General features: G+C 36.7%; 1 long non-coding RNA gene across 1 annotated transcript in view; it reads right to left on the reverse strand.

Moving 5' to 3' along the window:
- Positions 1 to 16566: 16566 nt before the first annotated feature.
- Positions 16567 to 23731, reverse strand: part of LOC145299729 (uncharacterized) — a 235631-nt gene continuing 228466 nt past the window's right edge. Inside the window, exons 2-3 of the long non-coding RNA XR_013871981.1 lie at positions 20506 to 20686; positions 16567 to 17205 (exon numbers count right to left, since the gene is read on the reverse strand). This is a non-coding gene — a long non-coding RNA (uncharacterized LOC145299729). The remainder of the gene's footprint in view (positions 17206 to 20505; positions 20687 to 23731) is intronic.

Below are 23731 nucleotides of genomic sequence, written 5' to 3' on the forward strand. Positions count from 1 at the left end.
TACAAAATTGTTTAAACGTTGTCTTAAGGAGAATAACTTCGCATCACCCTGGAAAATTTCATCAGTATGCCCTGTATTTAAGGATTCAGGTGATCGCTCACCCCCCCCCCCTCTTCTGTGCGTCATGCTGGAACATGTGTTAAATAGAGAAGTAATCAACCATCTCAACAAAAATAACTTTCTTAGTGACACACAATATGGTTTCCGTTTTGCAAGATCACCAGCAGATGTGCTTACAGTTATATCTCATAGGATTAGCAAATCTCTCGACGGAGGCAACCTTTCTAGGGCAATTGGTCTTGACATATCAAAGGCCCTTGATAGGGTATGACGTAAAGGTTTACTTCACAAGAAATGTCTTCTCTATTATTAAATCATTTCTTTCTGATAGGTTAATAAGAGTAGTAGTTGAGAGGCAAAAATCAGAAGCTCACATTATTAATGCTGGAATCCCTCATGGGTCCATCCTGGGCCCAACTCTTTTCCTGATCTATATTAATGATCTTCCAAATTACATCCTTACATCATTTGTAGACATTTATGCTGAGGAAACTACCATTTATGGTAGCACATCTAAGACAGTAAACGACCAAGTTCTCTCCGATTCTCTCTTCTCTGATCTTGAGCACGTAGTACAATGGAGAAAGGAGTGGTTGGTTACTTTTAATGCATCTAAAACCAAACTTCTCTCTTTACATCATTAACACTCTGATCCACATTTGGCATCAATTGAAATGAACCGCTTTCGTCTTCAGGAGGCCTCAAGTTTTGACAAGCTTCTAGGCTTAGCCGTTACTCCTGATCTTAAATGGAACAGGTACATCAAATCTGTTGCCAAGGCCACTGGAAAAATGGTGGGATCTTTCTATCGATCCAGTAGATATCTCATTGCTGATGCAATTCTCTATCTATATAAGAGCCAGGTACGTCCAAGGATGGAATACTGTTGCCACATCTGTGTAGGAGCTGCTAGAAAGGACTTGCCCTGCCTTGATAGGGTTCAAAATAGACTTCGTAGCCTCGTAGGAGATGTCCTTTTCTCTTCCCTGCAACCTCTATCTCACAGAAGAGATTTTGCGAGTTTGTTTCTGATGTATCGTTATTTTCATGGAAAGTGTTCGACTGAGCTTCAGTCTATGGCCCTCCCTCGCCAAACTTTCACAAGAAACACTCGTTTAACTGAAAACACTATCAATAATTCATCCAACTCTTTATCTGTGCCTAAACCTAAACGTAGATTCCATGAACAAAGCTTCTTTCTTAGAACTGCACGCCTGTGGAATTGTCTTCCGTTTTCCTGCTTTCCGGCTGACTACAATATGGTTGTCTTCAAGTCTAACGTAAACAAGTTCTTGATGAGCCGTTCCATATAAGTTAACAAATTTACCGAATTGATTACTATATTGTTCAATTTAGGAACGAACTCTTTAACGAAAACTGTGGTTTTGTCTTTGTAAAAACGCAGCAAATCGTCAAAAAGTAACTAGACGAAAATTCAATTTCAAACTTAAGCGTGGCCAATAAAAATAAAAGTTGTTTTCAAACATAAGCATGACAGATCATCCAGATTCTGCTATATAGAAACGAATATTACGAATTGCTACTAACAAGGTACAACAATAACATTAAAATTCTACAAATTAATTTTTATTATTTCATGCAGGAAGGATTGTATCTACAACGTCTATAAAACTGTTACTTTGAATCGAATTTTATCAACGCCTTCAGCTGTTGTGTCACAGAATTATGAAAAAAAGTAAACAATGATGTTTATTGGTAGGATTTTGCATATTTATTCTGATTTTAATGTGATAATGTGCAATGCACAATTTGTCGGTTACAAATTCGTTTGTAGGTACTCGACTGTGCTCTAATTTATTGTTCTCGCTACTAATATTCCCAACTAAACTCTCTATAATTCCCAATTTCCTTCTTATATACCTAAAACTAAACGGGAATTCTATGAACATAGTTTCTTTGCTAAAACTACCCTGTGGAATACAATAGAACGTGGCTGCTTTCCAGCTCAATGAAAATTAATCATTTTCAAGTTCAATGGAAACAAATTCTTGTTTAATAATCCTGTTAAATAATAAAAAAATTATGCCCAATTTCAACTCTCGTTACGAACCACCATGTTATTGCCTCACCGTCCACATGATAAAATCATCAACAAATCCTCCAATGGCCTTTTGGCCTTGATAAATGATTTTTTAGTAAATAGAAAATCCAAAAGGAACGTTACTTTGGTCCAGAATGGAATTTAACGAAACAACGTTAAGTAAAAAAGGCGAAAATTCAATTTCAAACTTAAGCGTGGACAATAAAATAATTTTTTTTCTAACATAAGGATGACAGATCGTCCAGATTCTACTTTGAAGAAACTAATAATGATTAAGGTTTTATTATTTTTATAAATAAAACTTCGTTTATTTTGTACAAATATTTTTAGCGAAAACAAACATCATGCCAGTCTGTCTAAATTAAAATCGACTGTTTCCCCATGCTTGGGTGGTAAACGCGTGTACCACAATCAGCGACTAAGTGGAAACTATGCTTGGCTGTCGTATCTACGGCCTCAAATTTTGGAAAGCAGGCTGGCTCTAACTCATCGCTGCTTCCACCTTCTTCCCTTTAGTATCGATTAATTTAAAGAACGACAAAAACCGATTCAACAACATGTGCAAGTGTAACGCGTTGAAGACTCCGAAATCGTATCCTAGTCAACCGGTATCCAATGTAACGAGTGAAGACCGGGGATCATATCTCAGTCAAATAGTACCCAAGTGTGAGAGGGAAAGACCCGAAATGTTAACCGGTACGAAAGTGTAGTCCTATATGGTTCCGATTTCGGAACCCTAAGAAAGTTCAGTAGCGTTGCCTTGGTCGCCTATACGATGACGAAGTTTGATGCGCGATTCCTGTTATTCCTTGCTTCACCAGTGGTCCGTAAATAAAAGAACAAAATAAAAAAAAAACGATGAAAAAATAGGAGAAAAAACCCCAAACAACTCAAAGTCTCCAGGGAAATAGAAGTGCCACGCGCCATAGTCTGGACTGGCGTTAGGTTTGCGTTTTTTTTTCCTGCTTGGTGTCTCCTGAAAGAATGAACTCAAATAGATAGCATTCGTTTGATATTTGTCACGAATTCCGTAGGCAACGAATAAAATAAACTCCAGTCGTGGATTCTTGTTTTTATAAAGATTGATTATTAATACACTCTTGATTACAATATTTGCTGTTTTACAGAAAAGTTAAATGAAAAAAAATGCAATGTTCCCTTTTTTTAACTACGCAGTATGTGAACAGTTCGCGTGAAAAAAACTTTTTCGACGCACTATTATCTCTTTTTCTTTCTTTCATTCCTCTCTCTTGTCAGTGAGCGGAGGATGCAGCGTAGGCTGAGGGGTGGTTCAAACTCAACTCCTTACAAGACTGGTCTCAATTCAATTCAACTACTAATCACACGCCCCACATACCTTTTTATATAGGAAGGTAAGGGAGTGAGTTTAACGAGATCTGGGTTTTCATTCAGTCAATCCATCTTTGTAGCGTCAAAATAGAATTCGCCCTGATTGGCCAATTGGCAAAATCACATGTGCATATTAATTAAGTAATTTTCCATCATTAGATTCTCATACGGGCAAACTGAGACAATGACTTCATGTGCATATCTGCCTTGACAAAAATTCCAGACAATAATACTCGAAATACATGATTTGATTAGCAAAATACTATTAGTATCAAAATATTATTATCAATCTCAAATTCGCTCAGCTGAATTTATTTTTCCTTCTGTTGGATTGAGTCAATAACAAAACAAATAGAATCAGCGAGACAACCGGGAATTTCCCGAGAGTGTTCACATAATAAAATGCTCTAATTCAACTCTATTCTAACTGTAACTGGTGTAATCTTCGCCCATCGGAGGTGGTTGGGTCACAAAGTAAATAAGTTGGTTGTTTTTTTTTACGGTATATCAACCGTTTTTTAAGTTATTTAATGCCAAATCCCGTCATTTCTATTGAAAGTTTTATATTTCAAATTCTTTATATCTTAAAATATTAATTCATTTTATAAATTTTAGAGTGTTCGGTTTGCTTGTTTTGTTTGACAGCATAAAAACGCTTTTTAGATTATTTAATGTCAAATTCATTTATTTTAGTAAAGGTTTTTAATGTTGCAAGTTCTTTATATCTTCAATTATTTATTAATAGTGTTTGCTCTGGTTGTTTTGTAGAGAAAAAAACTGTTGTTTTTGTTTTGGATTTTCAGAACATAATTGATTTTTCTAAGGGTAAAGGAAAATACAATAAGATCAGTGAGTGGTGATGTTTTCTCAAGGAACTGCTATGTTTAGACAACCTGATCTGGTAGACCCAAAATAGCATGTAAAACCAAACAGAACAAAAATGCAACATCAAAGCCTATGACAGATATATATAGGATAATTTTTCTAAGAGTATATGTATATGACAACAGACTTTCACAAAAGTAAAAGTTAGATATATTTTAACTGTGCTGACCACCTTATGGATAACAATGAATTACTACAAAGACTATGGAAATATGTCAATATAACAATGAATTACTACAAAGACTAGGGAAATATGTCAATATAACAATGAATAACGACAAAGACTAGGAAAATATGTCAATATAACAATGAATTACTACAAAGACTAGGGAAATATGTCAATATAACAATGAATTACTACAAAGACTAGGGAAATATGTCAATATAACAATGAATTACGACAAAGACTAGGGAAATAAGTCTCCCGGCGTTATGCAGAAGTTACGCACACTTGGAAGTCGAACTGACATATAATCACAGCATTTATTGTGTTTGCTTCATTGTTCAATATATTTTGTTTTCACTGACTTGTGTCATTTTTCTTGCTGGCCAACATTTATTTATTATTGTTTGGTTAGCTATAAGAAATTAAAGAGCCTTTGCCTGTAGCTAACACACAATCTCTTTATGAAATACATAGGCATCTAAGTGTTCATTTAAGATCCTCATTACATTTAAACATTAAGTTAATCAAGCAGTGAAGAATATTTATTTTCCTCTGTAAAATTGACCATGATCACATGGATGGCACGGTCATGTTGACACACCGGTTCTCGTTAGATCATCGAAGTTAAGTAAAATTCAACCGAATCATTAGCAGATGGGGTATGCAAGCGACTAGGGGACTGCTTGAGAATTTCATATTCCCATAAAATTTACTCCTTTGTAGGAAGTCGGTTCAATCTGGCTAGGGTGAGTGTTGCTTCCGAACTGTAAAATACAATTGACTATTTACCTATATTATAGTATACGAGGTCCGTGTCAAAAATAACGTAGACTAATTTTTATTAATTCAAAAAAGTTGAAGAACTACGAAGAAGGGAGTGGCACCATTTAAACGAGCGACCTTTCCTTCTCCAGAATTTGCTTTACTACATATTCACCGCAATTTGTAAGTCACTTTAGCCAGGGATGAACTATAACTGTGCATAGGTCATGCGCGCTTTGGCGTACTAGGGTTGTTCTAAAAGTAAAGTCTCCTATTCTTTTTGGTTTTAATCAAATAGTTAATAAGCTACGAAAATGGGAGTAGTACCAGTGAAACGAGCTTTTGTGCCACAGAATTTATTTTTCCACATTTTCTACATTCTCAATGTAGTTTTGCCATGGATATCAATGACATATCTCTGCTGCTGATGAATGTCTATGACAGGAGTTGCTTTCTTAGAGTTTTCCACTGTTAATATCTGCAACAGAGAGATGAAACATTCAGTTCATGAATTCATAAGTCTAGTCATCATTACAATGCAGTTTCACATTCCTCTGATCCATTCGGGCGGAAAAAATATGAGGCTCGTATTTTTCTTGTGGTCTTTGCTTGATGTTGTGGGATTCCACGAACAAGAATTCATTTGGTCTGATAAAGTCCCCAGTTTACTGCTTAACTTAATGTTTCATCATTGGGAAAAGGCGGAGCATCATTTATATGAACAAGTTTGTAGTCATACCGATGATTTGGGCTTCGAATATTACGTTTTTTCCTTAACACTGTAGAAAACCAAAGAGGCAATTCCCATGTGTGTCTTTCGCACTCACTACTCAAAACTAATATCGCAGCGTGTGTTCGGACAAGCTTACGCACATTTCGTTATTGTTTAAAATATATAATTTCCTCCTTTGCCTCAATCTCTAAGTAATCTCACATAGATAGGAGTAAAACTTTCTCCCTCTTTAAATTTTGTCCTTTCACAAACCCCAAATGTCCATTTTTTTTTATTCCAAGTCATAATTAGCCACATGTAACCAGGAAATTATCTCAATTCATAAATGCATTAGTTTCATACATATTATTATAAAACTAGAAAATAACGAACGCTCATGTTTAATTCTTAGTTTAGCAGAATCGTTGAATAGTGGAAATCACCAGTTAGACAAAGATGTTGGCGTTAGACCCAGTCGTTCTTCATATTAGATGTTCGTATTTCCGAAGACGTTAAACACCTTTCTTGGTGTCGCTTTCGATACAGACCGTTTTGTAACTTTGCTGACTATTCTTTTAATCTTTTCCACTAACAACCATTCATATTAATCATTACAAAATAGAAAACAGATTTCAAATAATTCACGTCAAATATGTTATGACTAAATCTTGTGTTGTTATTGTTATAAGTTTATTATTACTAATAGTACTTCTATTATTTATTGTTATTAGCAGTATTCTTATTAAAGCTACTACTAGCCGGAAAACTGACACTGATGTTCTTACCTGTTCTGTACTTTCACCTAACAATTTAAACAATATCGTATCTTCATTTTTATTAAAAATTAAATACTTTTCGTTTTTTAAAAGATACTTGGATAATTAACACTGATTTCTATGACATTTCAGAAAGTTAATCTGACACCATTATACACATTCTTTTTCGTCTTCTTCTTCTTCTTATTATTATTATTGTTGTTATTCCTATTAATATTGTTATATAATTGTTATAAACACAAACAATTCAGATACTGTTTAAATATTATTATTATTATTATTATTATTATTATTGTTGTTGTTGTTTGTAATACTATTATTAATATCACACCTATTATTTATCGTCATCATCAGTATTCAACATATAAGAAACCGATGCAGTTGAAAACCGCTTACTGATTCACTTATTTTCCGCTTACCAAACCGGAATACCTATTTTAGTTTTACATCGCTGGCAGCCATGTTTAAATGTTTTCTTTATTTTCTTCCAAGTTTTTTTTATTTAAATATCTTTAAATAAACAAGAAATATTCACACACAAGTAATATCTAGTTGAAAATAATAAAAAAGATTGAAAAAGAACAGTAAAAAAAGTAGCAAAATATAAGCAAGTATTACTTAATTATGTACAAAGTTTCACATATTTTCTTTTATGCCAATTTTGTTATGTATTTGAAACTAGAACAAAATGTCCGATTTGGTAATCAGACCATTTCCCCATCAAACCGAGGTTTTCACTTAACACGGTGCCGTTGTATTCGAGTCGTTTATGCTTCTGCTTCGCCTGTTCTATGACTTAACAATTTATAAAATCGCTTATCTTCATTTTTAATTTTTACTAAAAAACAATTCCATTTTGTTCTAAATGTGGAATGCCACTAGAGATTTTTATGACTATTCGGTACTTTCACCTAACAATTTAATAAAATGATATCGTAGCGTTATTATTATTATTATTATTATTATTATTATTATTATTATTATTATTATTATTATTATTATTACTACAAGTATTCTTAGAATAATTATACTGTATAAAGTTACATTTAATTGAAACATCAAATCTAAAAATAACACGGTACGTATTCCTTCAGAAAGCAGTAACAACCTAAAAACACCAGTCTCCGCCTGTGACCGCCCCTGCTTTAAAGTGATAGTAACCACCTTAAAAGAGACATGCCCACCATGGATGACGGTGCCCGTTACTAGATGACAGTGCCCGACATTTGAAGACAAACGATTTGCCCGCAAGTACCTACCCCTGTCAAAAAGTTACAGTAACAACAATCGATTTAATTTTAGATCAGTCCAATGGGACCCGAGACTGTTCATGATCGATAATCGCAGAGGAAGCCAGTGCATGACAATAAACGCAAATAACCGCCAGAATTTCTTTTCGGTCAGTCCAAAGAAGGTCCATATTGAAAATGGCCACCAGCGATCGACACTCTACGCTGGGAACCGACAATAACACTTGTAAAGGCAGCTAAGGCAAAGCAGTAAACGCCTCAATACAGCACTTACTGTCAGTGATCATCATTCCCTCCCCATGCATCTAATGATAACCAATAGATTCCAATGCCCGACAGTGCCCGACAGTGCCCGACAGTTGAAGACAGAAAATTTCAGTGAGAAGTATTACTATGGAGGCTAACACTGCTCATGGTCGCCAGTGACTTTTAGTTGCAAAATCAAGCAGTGTCAACCAGTTAACGCCAGTACCCGCCAGCACCCGACAGGACTCACATAACCCGCATGCAAACGCCCCAAACCAGCACTAATCGCTAGTAACCACCAGTGATAACAATCACAGCCAGTGGCTTCTGATAGCTGTCACTGACATACAATGCCCGACAGTGGAAGCGAAATAATTTTATTTGGTCCACAGCCGCTAGTGCCCGCCATTTTCCACAGCCCCTACTGCAAACCGTAGCTTAATTTGTTTTCGGAGGATACCCTTTATCAAATCTGTTGTGCTATTGTGCCATACTTCCACTGGGCAATGCTGGTACACGAGTCCTACTAGTTTTATATATTTAGGCAACGGTTTGTTTATGAAAATCGCTCTAGAGAAGACGTGAAGCTACTTAATATAAGAATCTAACAAAAAAGAAAGATTATTCATGCAAAGACATAAGAAAAAATGTCGAAAAAAAATAAGGTAATGAGGCGGAAGGGAATTCTCCAATCCTGCTGTTCTAGGAAAGAAGTTTCTAGAAAAGAAACTATACTACAATGAGGTATCAAACAGGAAAGTTATGGAGATCACCAGACTAACGAGTCAAACGAGCTGAACCAACGTAAGCAATAATTAGATCAGACAGATTTCACGAACATATGTCATATTAGTATTGATAGAAAACTGACACTAGCAACTACATACCTGAGAGAGAGAGAGAGAGAGAGAGAGAGAGAGAGAGAGAGAGAGAGAGAGAGAGGGAGAGAGTTTGAAGAGAAGAAGAAAAGGTAGAGCCAATCAAATTACAAATATGTTTTTAAACATTATAAAAAAGACTTTCAAACGAGATAGACATTAACAAGCAACAACATAACAACATACTTCATTTGTTGGTTGACGTATCCTCATAACAGGTTCTCCTGACCAGTTGCGTAGCTAGAGTAAACGTCACCCGGTGCGGTTAGCTGAAATGTCACCTAATGATTCCAATTCAATCCGATATGCTGAATAATAGTTAACTGTAGCTAAATTTTCATGTACGCTCTACCTCTACCTTACTCTACTGACTGGTATGTTACTGTTTGCATGAATGATACGAGACAGCATCCAATACCACTAAATAATCAGTTCTAATCTGCCGCATCTTCACAAATAATTGTGTGTACAGCTCCCACACTGACAACAATCTGTGCACTTATTGCCTCTATAGACGCATAACGGTACTTATCCATGAAATTCTTTATTTGGCCAATCAACTCTGCTGTTCTGACTATTTTTTTTTTACAAGGGTGTCACCACTTATCAAGGCCCAGAGGCCACTCAAGGATAAGGGTTAATAGGTATACATTAGTCATTGTGATTTTAGCATAGTAAACAGTGGGAATTTTGAAACTTGGATTACTTAAGGGGACGATTCAATTAGAACTTGTTCACATTGGACTTTTTCTTTTTTTTTTATAGGTATCAACTCATTATCAAGGTCAAAGAGGCAACTCAAGGATAAGGGTTAAAGAGTGTACAGTAGAAATTGGACAATATAATAATCATTAGTAATGAAAATTTGTTAAATTTGATAAATTATATGGAACGGCTCATCAAGAACTTATTTACGTTAGACTTGAAGACAACCATATTGTAGTCAGCCGGAAAGCAGGAAAACGGAAGACAATTCCACAGGCGTGCAGTTCTAATAAAAAGCTTTGTTCATGGAATCTACGTTTAGGTTTAGGCACAGATAAAGAGTGAGAGGAATTATTGATAGTGTTTACAGCTAGACGAGTGTTTCTTGTGAAAGTTTTGCGAGAGGGGACCATAGATTGAAGCTCAGTCGAACACTTTCCATGAAAATAACGATACATCAGAGAGAAACTCGCAACATCTCTTCTGTGAGATAGAGGTTGCAAGGAAGAGAAAAGGACATCTCCTACGAGGCTACGAAGTCTATTTTGAACTCTATCAAGGCAGGCCAAGTCCTTTCTAGCAGCTCCTGCCCAGATGTGGCAACAGTATTCCATCCTTGGACGTACCTGGCTCTTATATAGATAGAGAATTGCATCAGCAGTGAGCTATCTACTGGATCGATAGAAAGATCCCACCATTTTTCCAGCGGCATTGGCAACAGATTTGATGTACGTGTTCCATTTAAGATCAGGAGTAACGGCCAAGCCTAGAAGCTTGTCAAAACTTGAGGCCTCCTGAAGACGAGAGCCATTCATTTCAATTGATGCCAGATGTGGATCAGAATGTTGATGATGTAAAGAGAGGAGCTTGGTTTTAGATGCATTAAAAGTAACCAGCCACTCCTTTCCTCATTGTACTACATGCTCAAGATCAGAGGAAAGAGAATTGGAGAGAACTTGGCCGTTTACTGTCTTAGATGTACTACCATAAATGGTAGTGTCGTCAGCATAAATGTCTACAAATGATGTAAGGATGTGATTTGGAAGATCATTAATGTAGATCAGGAAAAGAGTTGGGCCCAGGATGGACCCCTGAGGGACACCGGCATTAATACTGTGGGCTTCTGATTTTTGCCCCTCAACTACTACTCTTATGAACCTATTAGAAAGAAATGATTTAATAATTGAGAAGACATTTCCAGCTATACCATAGCTAGAGATCTTATGAAGTAAACCTTTATGCCATACCCTATCAAAGGCCTTAGATATGTCAAGAGCAATTGCCCTAGAAAGGTAGCCTCCGTCGAGAGATTTGCTAATCCTATGAGATATAACTGTAAGCACATCTGCTGTAGATCTAGCAGAACGGAAACCATATTGAGTGTCACTAAGAAGGTTATTTTTGTTGAGATGGTTGATTACTTCTGTATTTAACACAGATTCCAGCAACTTACTCATGACGCACAGGAGACTTATTGGCCTGTACTGAGAGGGGGATGAGCGATCACCTGAATTCTTAAATACAGGGCATACAGATGAAATTTTCCAGGGAGATGGGAAACTATTCTCCTTAAGACAACGTTTAAATAGTTTTGTAAGTATGGGCGCTAGTTCAGGTCGAAGTTTTTTGTAGTACTATAATTGGAATACCGTCAGGGCCCGTTGCTTTACTGGAATCAAGGTTTTTGATTAGCTTGGCAACATCACGTACAGATATACGTATATCACATAGTGTGTTTTCAGATACAGGAGGAAATATTGGGGGTTGGCGGCCTTGATCGCAAAAGGTAGAATTAGCTGCAAAATTCTTGACAAAGAGTTTGGCTTTGTCTGATGCTGACGAGATTACCTCAGGTCCATTGATGATAGTTGGAATGGAGCGCACACTTCTGTTCAGAATTCTGTTTGCTATTTGCCAAAACTGGTGGGAACCAAGCCGCTGCTCAGCTACTTTGGACTTAACAGACTGAGCATACAACAATCTTGCGTTCTTTATTACTTTCTTACAATGGTTGCTGGCAGTCCTGAAAGCGGCTTTAGTTTCCATACATCTATTACGTTGGAAACAGTGGAAAAAGTGATTTCTGTGCGCAATGGCAGCAGCACATTCTGGAGAGAACCATGGCTGGCTGTTAGGTTTTTGCTGAAACTTTTTCGGGGGTATGAAATGATCAATACCTACAATTAACCATTCCGTCAGGTCTAATACTATAGAGGACACATCCTTTTTAAATATGGAATGCAGAGGTAGATCAGTTATAAATGCACGGAAGCTATCCCAGTCAGCCTGAGTGTATCGATATACTGTACGATGAAGAGGTACGTCTGGGGACTTATTACATTTCATTTTTATCTTAATTGATACAACAGAGTGGTCGGAAGATCCAAGAGGCGACAGAACAGAAACTGAACATAGTTCAGGGCAAGTTGTGAGAAAAAGGTCTAGTAGGCTAGCATACTGGCCGTCATTGTCGGGCACACGGGTGGGTTCCTGAACAATCTGAGTGAGGTCATAGGCAATAGAGAAATCATGACAGAACCTCCCCTAATCATAGGTCTTGTTTGAGTGGGTCACCCATTCGACGTTGTGAACATTGAAATCTCCACATACGTGAATGTTAGCTGAAGGATAAGCAGATAGGACTTGGTCAATTTTCTCAGATATGCTTTTAAATATAGTAACTCCGCTGTTGTGGGGGCGATAGAGAGTAAATAAAAATGCCGGAAGCACATATAGGGTAAGTTAGGATCTTCACTGGAGATGTCCCTACTATATGGAAAGCTATCTTTAATATAGGCACATATTCCATGCCCATGGCGATCTTGGGGGTCAGATTTAGAGGTTAAGTTAGAGTATCCTTTAATTGCGAACTCTTCTAGGGAAATAGCCTGTCCAATGCCAGTTTCACTTAAAAATAAAAGGTCTGGTTTAGTCTCCTGTAATTGGGTTTCAACCTCTGGAAGGTTAGAACGTAGACCCCTGATGTTGGAGAAGGAGACATGGTAGTAGGGGTCTACGTTGGAAGTTGGAGAACCGGGTTTAATCGTGTATTTTTTCTTGAAACTTGTCATGATGAAATTTTGAAATTTGTGGACTAGGTCGTCAGATTTACTTAGAGCAGGACAGAGAGGGGAAATTAAGAGAGAAAAAGAAACGAAGAATTTTTTTTTTTATTTGTAGCTAATGATAAGGTAAAGCCGTAACAATTACCCACTAGTATGGCATCGAAAGGCCCCACCAGAAGCTACTGCATGGTCCAGAATCCATTCACCAAATGGCAATACAGCAGCCCCAGTACTTTGCACCTGCTGATAGGACAGCCTCCTTAGTGGTTAATCCAAGGTTCGGGTCCCTGACTATCAGGCGGATAACGTCAGGCCAGACAAAACGTTTACCTCCAGCACCCTTACTAGTGACATGGCTACAATGATAGACATAGAAACAGAAAATTTCCGCCATCTCAGCCAACTGTTCGCACAAAATACTGCCAACCTAGAAAACAGCATTTTTCCTCTCCCTTTGTCAGAAAAATCACTCATTAAAAAATGAGGACTGAGGGACAAATAAGAAGAAGCGAGAGTAACAGGAGCTGCCGATAACGCATCCACAATTTCTTCTCATACACCTCCCATCATCCCTCCCAGACTCTCTGGCTGTATTATACATTTTATGCCACTAAAAGACTGATACAAGATTCATGCAAGATGGTCCAAAAGCAGTCCGATATGTTCCATATGTTTCTCTGGTATGTTTCCAAGTTTAAAATGAAATTTTATTGCATATCGTTCTTCTAAAGTGTCCTCACGTCCAGATTGCATTTTTGAAATTAACAAGCTGTGGCAATCAAGCTTTAGTATGGTGTATTCCAATTCCTGCTGTAACGTTTTATTTCAACCTAATCATATTAATTAGTCAGCCACCTCAAAGATGTACAGATATAACATATTGAATTTTTAGGACATTATGATTATTTTAAATTCCTATACAAAAAAAGTCTGTAAACTTATTTAAGGAACATCGTATAAAATAATGAATTCTACCTTCAGACAGTGGAAGAGCGATCCACTTTGATACGGGGGAACGTTTTATTTTAATGCAATAATTGGAAAAAAAATCAGACTAATTTCATGGTTTATGATACCTATGTTTCATGTGTCGTTAGTCTGTCGCAGTACCACAAACAAAAATAGTGCTAAACTTGGTATTCACTGATCATTTAATCAAGAAACTATGAAACATTTTACCTTAGAAAATAAACTAAAATACTGTACATTAAACAACATATGCATGCATTTCAAGTTACGAAATGCCAGCAAAATTATACAATTAATTACATAACCACAAACTACTGTTACTCTTTCAGACTAAGACATTTCTAAGCAAAATATGTTCAGTTACAAGCATTAAACAATCATTGTTTTCTGAAACTGACAAATGAAATTCAGATTTACGGCTATATACTGAACATAACGCACTTAAGATAACAAAAAAAATAAAAAAAATCCGAAAGTGATTTTTAGAAAGATCAAAACTGGAAGGTAGGATAGAGTAGAATCATCAAAAGATGCAAGGGATTAGACGCCTTTAAAACAAATCATTTTTGAAAATAAGTATAAGGCATAAATAAATAAAACTCACACTTGCTGCACGTCCATTTCTGGTAAAAAGTTTAAAGAAAAATAACAAATGCTAAAACGAAAAATGAAACTATACTTTAAGCAATTCGAATGATTTCAAATTTAGAAGTGTTTTCGACACATTATCACTTATATTTAACCTTTGTAGTTTAATGATGAGAACTGTGTGCCCTGATTAAAGATTAAAGCACATATCGAATTCTTAAATCAATAGAGAACAAGCTTACAGATTGTCTGCACCAATGGATTTATTTAAAATAAGAAACCTATGGACTTGAGCCGAAATCTGCGCAAAATACAGACACAGTAACAGGTTTCATTCTTTTTTGCACTTCGAGAATAGAGTATATCGCTTAATCACTGGAAATTTTCATCTCGACTAATTGATACACAGGAAACACTGAAATGTTTGCACTATTCGCTTCGTATTTCGCTTTTTTGGTATTAATTTTAAAAAAATTATATTTTCACCCCAAACAAGGCACATTGCCACTTTGATTTAGGGGGCTAGTATCAGGGACATAAGATACAGGGGTACTATATGGGGAGTTAGGAAGCAAGATGTCGGTTCACATTATACTGCATGTCAGTACAGTTGGGGAAGCAGGATTCTGGAAGGGAATTCCAAAGTTTAGCGGTTCGGGGGAAGAAACTACTGGATTAGAAGGCTTTCTTACATCCAGAGATCTGGGATATTGCTGTTTGTCGGGTTTGTCGGGGGTATTTACGCCGAGGGGGTAATGATGCAAAGTTAAACACTGCGTCATCCGATCAACTGTTACAACAATGTATCCTGTTAGTAACATAGAGTGTAGCAAATTAAATACATGAAAGCACAAAATATCGCCATTTTTCTACTCACAAATGTCCTTACAATTTATAGAAAAATTTCTGACGGTCGAGGGGAACAAAAGTAGAGGGGTCATGAATTATGTCTAGGGAGTCATATACCTCTGAAACCCCGTGTCTCCACTACTGTTTTCAGACTATTTTCGGCATTATAACCTAGTTGATAAATTTTGTTGGGGTTACAATGTGTCAGTCTTCCTGTGCTAGTGTTATATAAGGGAGGGAGAAGAAGAGGATTTGACTTGGACGCTTTACTTGAGGGATACTGGTACCCTGGTGATGACGTGTCCATTTTACTAATGAAGAGAAGAAGTTTACGACGATGAGAGAGAGAGATATTACGAGTGTTAAGAGACGAGAGAACGGGACCCAAGATCCCTTAAACCGTTTGTCTCGTGGTTAGGACGCTTGTTGTGTATTTATGCGTTTGAATTAAAGAATATTCATACCTGGTTCCGCTGCTCTGGGAGAGTCTTCACCTGGGTGGAGCTCTCTTGCTGTTTTCGCCGGAATACACAAGATGAAGACAGATGTTGGGTTTTCAACCTTTTATTCTCCCAGGCATGATCTGCAGATGCCGCCATCGATGGTCTCCACTGTGAGTACCTACCACGTCCCACGTCTGGGGCGCGCATATCCTCCCTTACTTAGGAGAGAACCATTTTAGACTTCTGCTCGGCTCGGCATTTTCTGAGAGACTCAACGTTTCACCCACCTTGCCACGTAGCATCACATGACATCCGGTTAGATTAAACGTCACTTCCTGCAACGTGGATTAACTACAAAAATATCTCTCTGACCTCCTCCCACCCTCTCCCTCTCTCTCTCGATCTACTATCTAATAGAGACACAGAGAGAGAAGACAGAGAGAGTATGAAAGAGCCAGAGAGAGAGAGAGAGAGAGAGAGAGAGAGAGAGAGAGAAAGGAGAGATTCTCTTTAACACTAGCACCAAATGCGGTCCGCGTCCCCCGCTTCCTTACCTACGCCATTACTCCTGACCAATTTGCCGGATGAAGTTACTGAAGAGACTTGAGGATGCTGTTTAGTAGTCAATGAATTAAAATATTGTATTATAAAATATTGTATTGTAAGATATTGTATTGTTATTATAGTTAACACAATGATCGTTTTATGATTTTTATAAGCGTTCGCTGCGCGCGACCTTATATGAAAACAAAAAAGTAAAGAAAGGAAAAAAAGATATACTTTCATTGTAATAAATAAAATTCAAGATATCCCAATATTTTATTTCCAATAATTATATATTTATTTACATCTTATTTAATTAACATTCGGTGTTTATTTCCAGTGTTTAATAAGTTAGAGTAACACACAGTTGAGTTTCGTTTTGTCTATATAGTGTTCTATGCATGCGTGTGTGTGAGAGTATATTTGTGTATGTGTGTAAATGGCTGCACGTGATACTAGTGTTGGTGTTTCCAGGATGGGGGGGGGTGGCCATATCTAGTTAGTAGGATTTTGGTGATGCAGGAATCTGAATAAGTGTTCATATTAAACTAAAGGCGAGGTAGACATACTAGATGGCTAGAGGGATGTCGAAACGTCCTATGAAAATATTTTTTTTAGAAATATTTTATTTCTGTTTTTTTGTGGCTGTTTTATGTTTTTTTGTGTCATTCTCGTTAATTATTGTTATTGTTTTCATGTGTTTTTGGTGTTTTTTTTCTGGTTCAATAGTTTTTGTTGTTTCTTCTGTTTTCATTTTTTATTTTTATGCTCATTTCGTATATGTAGACATAACACCGGGTCAATCGGCATTAACATCATAGGAGAGTGGAATGTCGTCAAAAATGGTGTCAACTCCATGTCTGGGTTTTTGTCACGAAGCCATCGAAAACCAGGGTCTGAAAAAATAAAACAATACAATTTTAATAAATAATAGGTGATTCGTGAACTGTTGGATCAACGGTAGTATAATATTATATATTTGGATACACATTTACTGCCCAACACGATGAAAAACCTGTGATGGTAGCTCATGGTGGGGTTATAATGCAGAAAGGGCAAGACAAACGCCTCCATTTTTATATTTACCAGACAGAAAGCGCCTCTCTTCTGAACACCCATGCTTTAGAATTTGGACGGATGTGAAACAGATAGGTAACCATATCTGTATATCTTCATCCACTTACGTCATCCTCTCTTCCAAAAGCAAAGTCAGCGAAAATTGAGAGATTTAGAACCAATTTTAGTGCAAGACAAGACTAAATGTAGCGGTAACGCCAAGAGAAATCTATTCAAACATTCGCTTCCTGTAAATACATGTGAAGTCGAACGTTTTATCAACAGTGTCACTTTACGAATCAGGACGGTTAAAGAGAAACTAAATTCGCAGTGCGCCAGATTAAACTCACGGAGAGTTAACTGCGCAAGAATGAGCAAAACAGCTTCCAGATTTTTCTATGTAGTAGTTAATGGCCGACCTCTAAAAAGAATTCTTGAACGCAAATTGAGATAGATATAAACGCATATATATATAAGGCTACGAAGGAAAGGACGGAAGCCACCTACAGGTGTTCCTATGTAGCAAAACATACATCTAAAAGTACGCTTAGTTCCAAGCTGATATGGATACAAAGGTGTTTACGTGTTGCGCGGAGATGCAAAAGAGATGTTGCTGCATCGCACAGATATGCAGAAGAAATATTGCTGCACTACACGAAGACGCAAGCTGTATGTTGCTGCATCGGATAGGGACGCAGAGGATGTTACTGTTGCGAATCGAATGGGCCAGAAGGGGATTGCTAATTGCATTGTTATGACGACTGAACTTATGCATTCATGTTCTAAAAGTCCCATCTCTCTGTTGCAGATATTAACGGTGAGGAATTTGTAACTCTTCAACGTTTTTAGTTAAAAGTAGGAGTTTTTAGTTTTGGAACCACTCTCAAAAGCACGCTCATGCAATCCATCGTTCATCAGTGGCAAAGGTGCATTGAGAATGGTGCCAACTATGTAGAAAAAGTTGGATTTTACTGATAGCCAGGCTAGTAGGAGGTATAGAGGTCGATGGAACACCAATGCAGCAATTTGTTAAAGCACACTCCATTGAAATACTTGTAAAACAAGCACAAAAATACAACATTGTGGAGATGGGCCAGGGATTAGAGATTGTTAAACAGTGTGGGACCTATAAGATTAAGGCCTCTGTTTTGGATCCTGCCTAAAAAGGAAAAGCTAGTGTCTGATTCATCACCTGCAATGAATAAGCGATATAAGATATAAGAAAATAGCTGATGCGCGACATATTCTAGCGTAGTAGAGACATCTCTTTTTCCTTGCAGCAGATTGGGCAATATCTTCGAGGTATTTGTTCCAAACCTGTCCTTTAAACCTTCTCCAAACTAACACGTGCATAGACAGTGAATACTTTGATGCCAAGCTAAGTGTTATAACTAGGGCCGTGACAACAGCATATTCTTTTCATTGTTTTGATTCTTGAGTATATATCCATTAATATTGTGTATGTTTTTATATAGACTGATGTGGTTCTAGGTTGAGTGACCGTGTCTTACTGTGTCGGGTATATACTTGAGAGTCAAAAGAATGAAAAGAATATTCTGTTATCACAGTCCTAGTTATAACTGATGCAGGTGAAAAAGGAGATCCGCAAAATCAGAAACATGAACATAAACTTATGGCTAATGAGAATCCAAACTGAATGGAGACTCTTACTGCTGGCACTGATCCTGATACAAGAGTAATCTCCCTTGACTTGCAGCAAACGGAACACTTACCCAGTCTCAGCACAAGTATCGGATATTATTATAGAATATATTGCCTGTACAACTTGTGAATTCATGACTTGAAAAGAATGAGTCGAACTTTTACGTTTGTGATGAGGTGACGGCGGAAGGCGTATTAGTGGAGATAAGTACGTGTATGAGAAAATGGATTAAAACCGAGTGATAGACCAACGAATTTTACAGACTACTAGCGTTTAATGACATCTGTAGGGGCACAGAATAGAAACATTAATATTGTGGTGTCACGCCTCATTGATATCTACGGAGGTATTAGTAAACTGATACACTATCTCCTCGTGCCAGGTCACAGTTACATAACTTGCATTTGGCAACATTATAAAATCAATAAAACGCTACGGAGACGTTCACAACAACAATGCATACTGTTACCATTGCCAGGGAAGCTTTACATACACGATATGAAGTAATTAAGGTGGAAAGGGCTTAATATTTAGATGTTATTTTTCTCTAAAATTAAATTACGCAACGCAAGCCCCTTCACTATTCATGTTTTCTCAGGCAAGTCAGTTTTTGTTCAGTACAAGATAAAGATGTATATGGAGTATGATAACTTCCTCGATCGTGTTCATCTAATGCTTGGCATTGGCAACTACCGAGTGTAGGTTCTGCCGCAGAGATTTGGCGTTGCGAGAAGGATACCAAATACCTCTGCTGAAAAACTGGCTTACGTAGGGACCTTGCTCACCTTTGAATCCCCTTTGCACATCCCGCTCATCTTTGTTGTATTCTAGATGAACCAAAAGCCATTCGCCAAGGCATGTAAATAAACTGAACTTCACAGGTGAAGAATTTGATGACGGTAATGATCCGAATAATCGTTACTTATTTATGGATTATGTAGAAACCAGTATCAGTGCAGAATGACTTAGAAGCAATGTAAGTGCAGTAAAACTTTGTCTTTTTTATTCAACTTTAGTAAACTTGATTAATATGTTTACAGACAATAATGACATGTTTCCTTGTCATCGTTTTTACAATAATCATAATTACAACCAACGATCAACACTGTTAAAATGGACAATGCATAATATGATAGATTAAGTTTATAATTGTATTTGAAACCAAATCTCAAACAAATATATTTATTAGTTCCTATGATACATCGGTTACAACTCGTGAAATTTGAACCCCTTTTCTAAGGTTTTGTAAAAGTGGTTCTTAAAACTGTATCATTCTGGGAGCCTCATATGCAGTCCTATTTATAACTGTACAATTTTCCAATGTCTTTGTTTATTAATATTTTTTGGACCAAGATTATCGTATAAAAATTAGAAAAGAATAAGAAAAAGAAATGATCAGCTGGAAACGTTCGTAGGAATCGAACCTAAACGTTTTATTTTATAATTAGTTCACAACGTCGAATAATTCCTTACTTACCATTCACACATCACTTTGCAACGGATAAAGTTGAGTTGTCCGACTCTAAGGCAGCGCTTAATGCACGCCCCAATACCCCGCTTGATGTTCTCGTTCCCTCGCACCCAGTTACCATTAAAACCGCGCAGGTTCAGCAATTTGATGAGGTTCATGTTGTCCCGAACAAGTTGGCTGTCACTGTCTGTTATTGTCAGCAAATATGAAAAGAAAAAAAAGAATGAATATTAGTTAAAACGTGAAAAATAATATAAAAAAAGAAGAGAGGAGGAAAAAAGAACTATGTCAATAAAACGCTGTTCCTTTCCAGTTTACATTTTATACGTTATGTCATCCATCCCCCAGCCAACGATTTTATCGTTTTTTTCATGGTATGCGCTCAACTGAGCTTTTATCTATGCTTCCCTCTCTCGCTGTTGAACATTCGCAGCAGATACTCGTCTGGCTACAACAACTGGCAACGATTGCCTTAATTATATATATGTGCAACTAAACGTAAATTCATGAACACATTTTCTTTCCTAACATTGCCTTCCGTGAAACACGAAACTGTGAAACGTATAAAGGCATATTTGCGCATGCGCAGAGGATAGTACTAATCTACTTACGTTTGCCCAGGTCGAGTATTTCTTTACTAGCTATTTTTTACCGGCTAAAAACCAAACCGAATTCCGAAATCCCTATATATCAGGTTCAGGTTTGTAGACTTCGGTAAAGATTGTTCCACAGATCAACAGACAAGGTTACTTTTATATTACATACCGACGTTACACATCATGCAGTTTTAACAAATTTGTGTGAAAAATTAATTCAAAGCATTACAAATGGTATTTATTTATATTATTATTTATTTCGCTTTATTTTTCTCTATATTTAAACCAGGGTTTCCCAACCTTCTATGACAATCGCCTCCTCCACCCCGAATACTCAGATACCTAGTACCACCCATCCCTACATGCACCAATACATAAGCATGTCAGTATTGCTGGTGGTACATAATTAACTTGAATATATAATTTATTGAACAAAATTCAACATTGTCGATCAAATGGAAACAGTAACAACTATAAATCAAGTTGGTCAATTAATGTCTCACGCCATTGCTAATACTCAATAATCAATAAAATTCGGAATAAAAATCACAGAAATCACAGATAAACGTGCAGATTGTTGTTGATGATCAGTAACGTTTTGTGCCATATTTGATAGAAAAAAATCTTCGATCACCACGTTTCACTACATCCATTTGGTTTCTATTCCAATGACACATTCGATAGATGAGAAAGGCTTGCTGAAAATGTCAATCAGAAATCAATCAGATTCACAAAACACTTAAGAAGCTTTGTCAGCATTACAGGGTATGCTTGTTGAATTAATTTTCCCAATTACAAAAAAGGGTCATGCAATCAATTGTCACATGAATCGTAAATCCCAAACAAAATGGATAAACACCTAGTAATGTTACTAGAAGCTCCCACCTAAAGAGTCGCAGTGAACCTATATACGATAAATTTGACCAAAAGAAACCAGTTTATGTCCAAGACCATCACAGAAAATCGTTTAGTAAGAAAAAACATTTTAACAAACTGAAACATTCTGTTTAACAAGACATGCTTTGTTTCTTTTTTTTTCAGAGAAAAAAAAACTTAGACTAGGACCAAGAGATTAACAGAATACATATAAGATGGCTATGTGCTGACACCTCCGAAATTTAAAGAGTCATGCACACAGCATTCCCTGCAACTGTTATATTTGGGGGTTGTTAGCAATGAAGGATATGGGATGCCACTACATTTCTTTCCACAACGACTAAGAGTTAATTCTGTTGCTTACATTGATGTCCTAGGTACTGTTGTTAAGCTATGGATCGATAGAGTAAGAAATGGAAAACCCTACATTTTTCAACAAGACTTTGCACCATCATATAAGGCTCAAACCACTCGAGGATGGTTAGCAGAACACGTTTTTGATCACAGTACACCAAACATATGAACTTTAAGCTCTCCAAACGTTAAATGGCTTAATTTAAAGTAACATTTATGCATATAAAATTATAAAAGTATATATAAATAATAAAATGCCTGTTTAAAGTAGGAGAGGTAATGCAGGCAATCGCATGTAGAGGAGGAAACTCTCACTATTTAGAAAATGGGGTTTAATACAAAAGTATCATGCACTATGTTGCCGCTATCGATAATTAAAAAGACACAGAATACCTCAGTTAAATTTTCTTGAATTTTTATTTAGAGTAGATCATTTCTGTTCTAATTCATTTCAGACGACAGGGCTTCCTGACTTGATATTTGCTTTTCCGTATAAGTATTTTCTAACATAAATTTAAATTATTTCACTAGGAATTGACAGAACTATCGAGAGTTGAAAAAAATTCAAGTGAGCTTTGATACCGGAAAAAATGTAACGAGACCGTTTCCCTTTCTTTGGTTACGATTTACGATAGATATGCATTAGAAACGACGCCAGATGTAAAAAAACCCAAGGCCGATAACCATTAGTCGCGTGCTCTCGTGTAATGAATGAATGCGTGAATGTAGGATTGACATGAAATTCTTACAGATAAACTAAAATGAGCGAAAAATGGACTGAAATGACTTAAATAAATAAAAAGTAAATGACTTAGAATGACTTTAATGAACATAAGGATGAATTGAATGACCTTAAGAATGACTTGAATGCTTAAAAAATAACTGAAATACTTCAAAAACAACTTGAATGATCTGGAGAATGACTTGAATGGCTTTGAGACTGACTAGTTGTAAAGTGGGTGATCATTTTACATTAAATTAATACAGAAAAGTGATCCTCCACTTTATATCACAATAAGTACAGCATGTAGTAAGAACAGATACTACACTTTAATCTTGGCCAAAAGGTCAAGAAAAGGGTATTTATTTGCCCCCCCCCACCGAGCAAATTAGGCACAAGGCCGATTTTTAATGTGAGGAGTGAAGGGAAAATGGGGACCAACTCCCTGAGGAGTAGGGGAGCTGGATAGTGACAATTGGTATGAAGGGTTGCTCCTACATTGACCAAGGTCTTATATGTGGGGCTGCTCACACATATGGTCTTTTCTTGTAGTATCTGCCGGAACAGATACTACACTTTCAGATATTAAATACTTTATTCATGTTAAAAATACATTGAAAATCTACAATGAACAAAAAACTTAGGCACATGGCCAACTCAAAAGGGGGGATTGTGGGGATCGTTG

Source organism: Euprymna scolopes, chromosome 2 (genome assembly GCF_053919585.1).
Source record: "Euprymna scolopes isolate OS-2025 chromosome 2, ASM5391958v1, whole genome shotgun sequence".
Taxonomy (NCBI): domain Eukaryota; kingdom Metazoa; phylum Mollusca; class Cephalopoda; order Sepiida; family Sepiolidae; genus Euprymna; species Euprymna scolopes.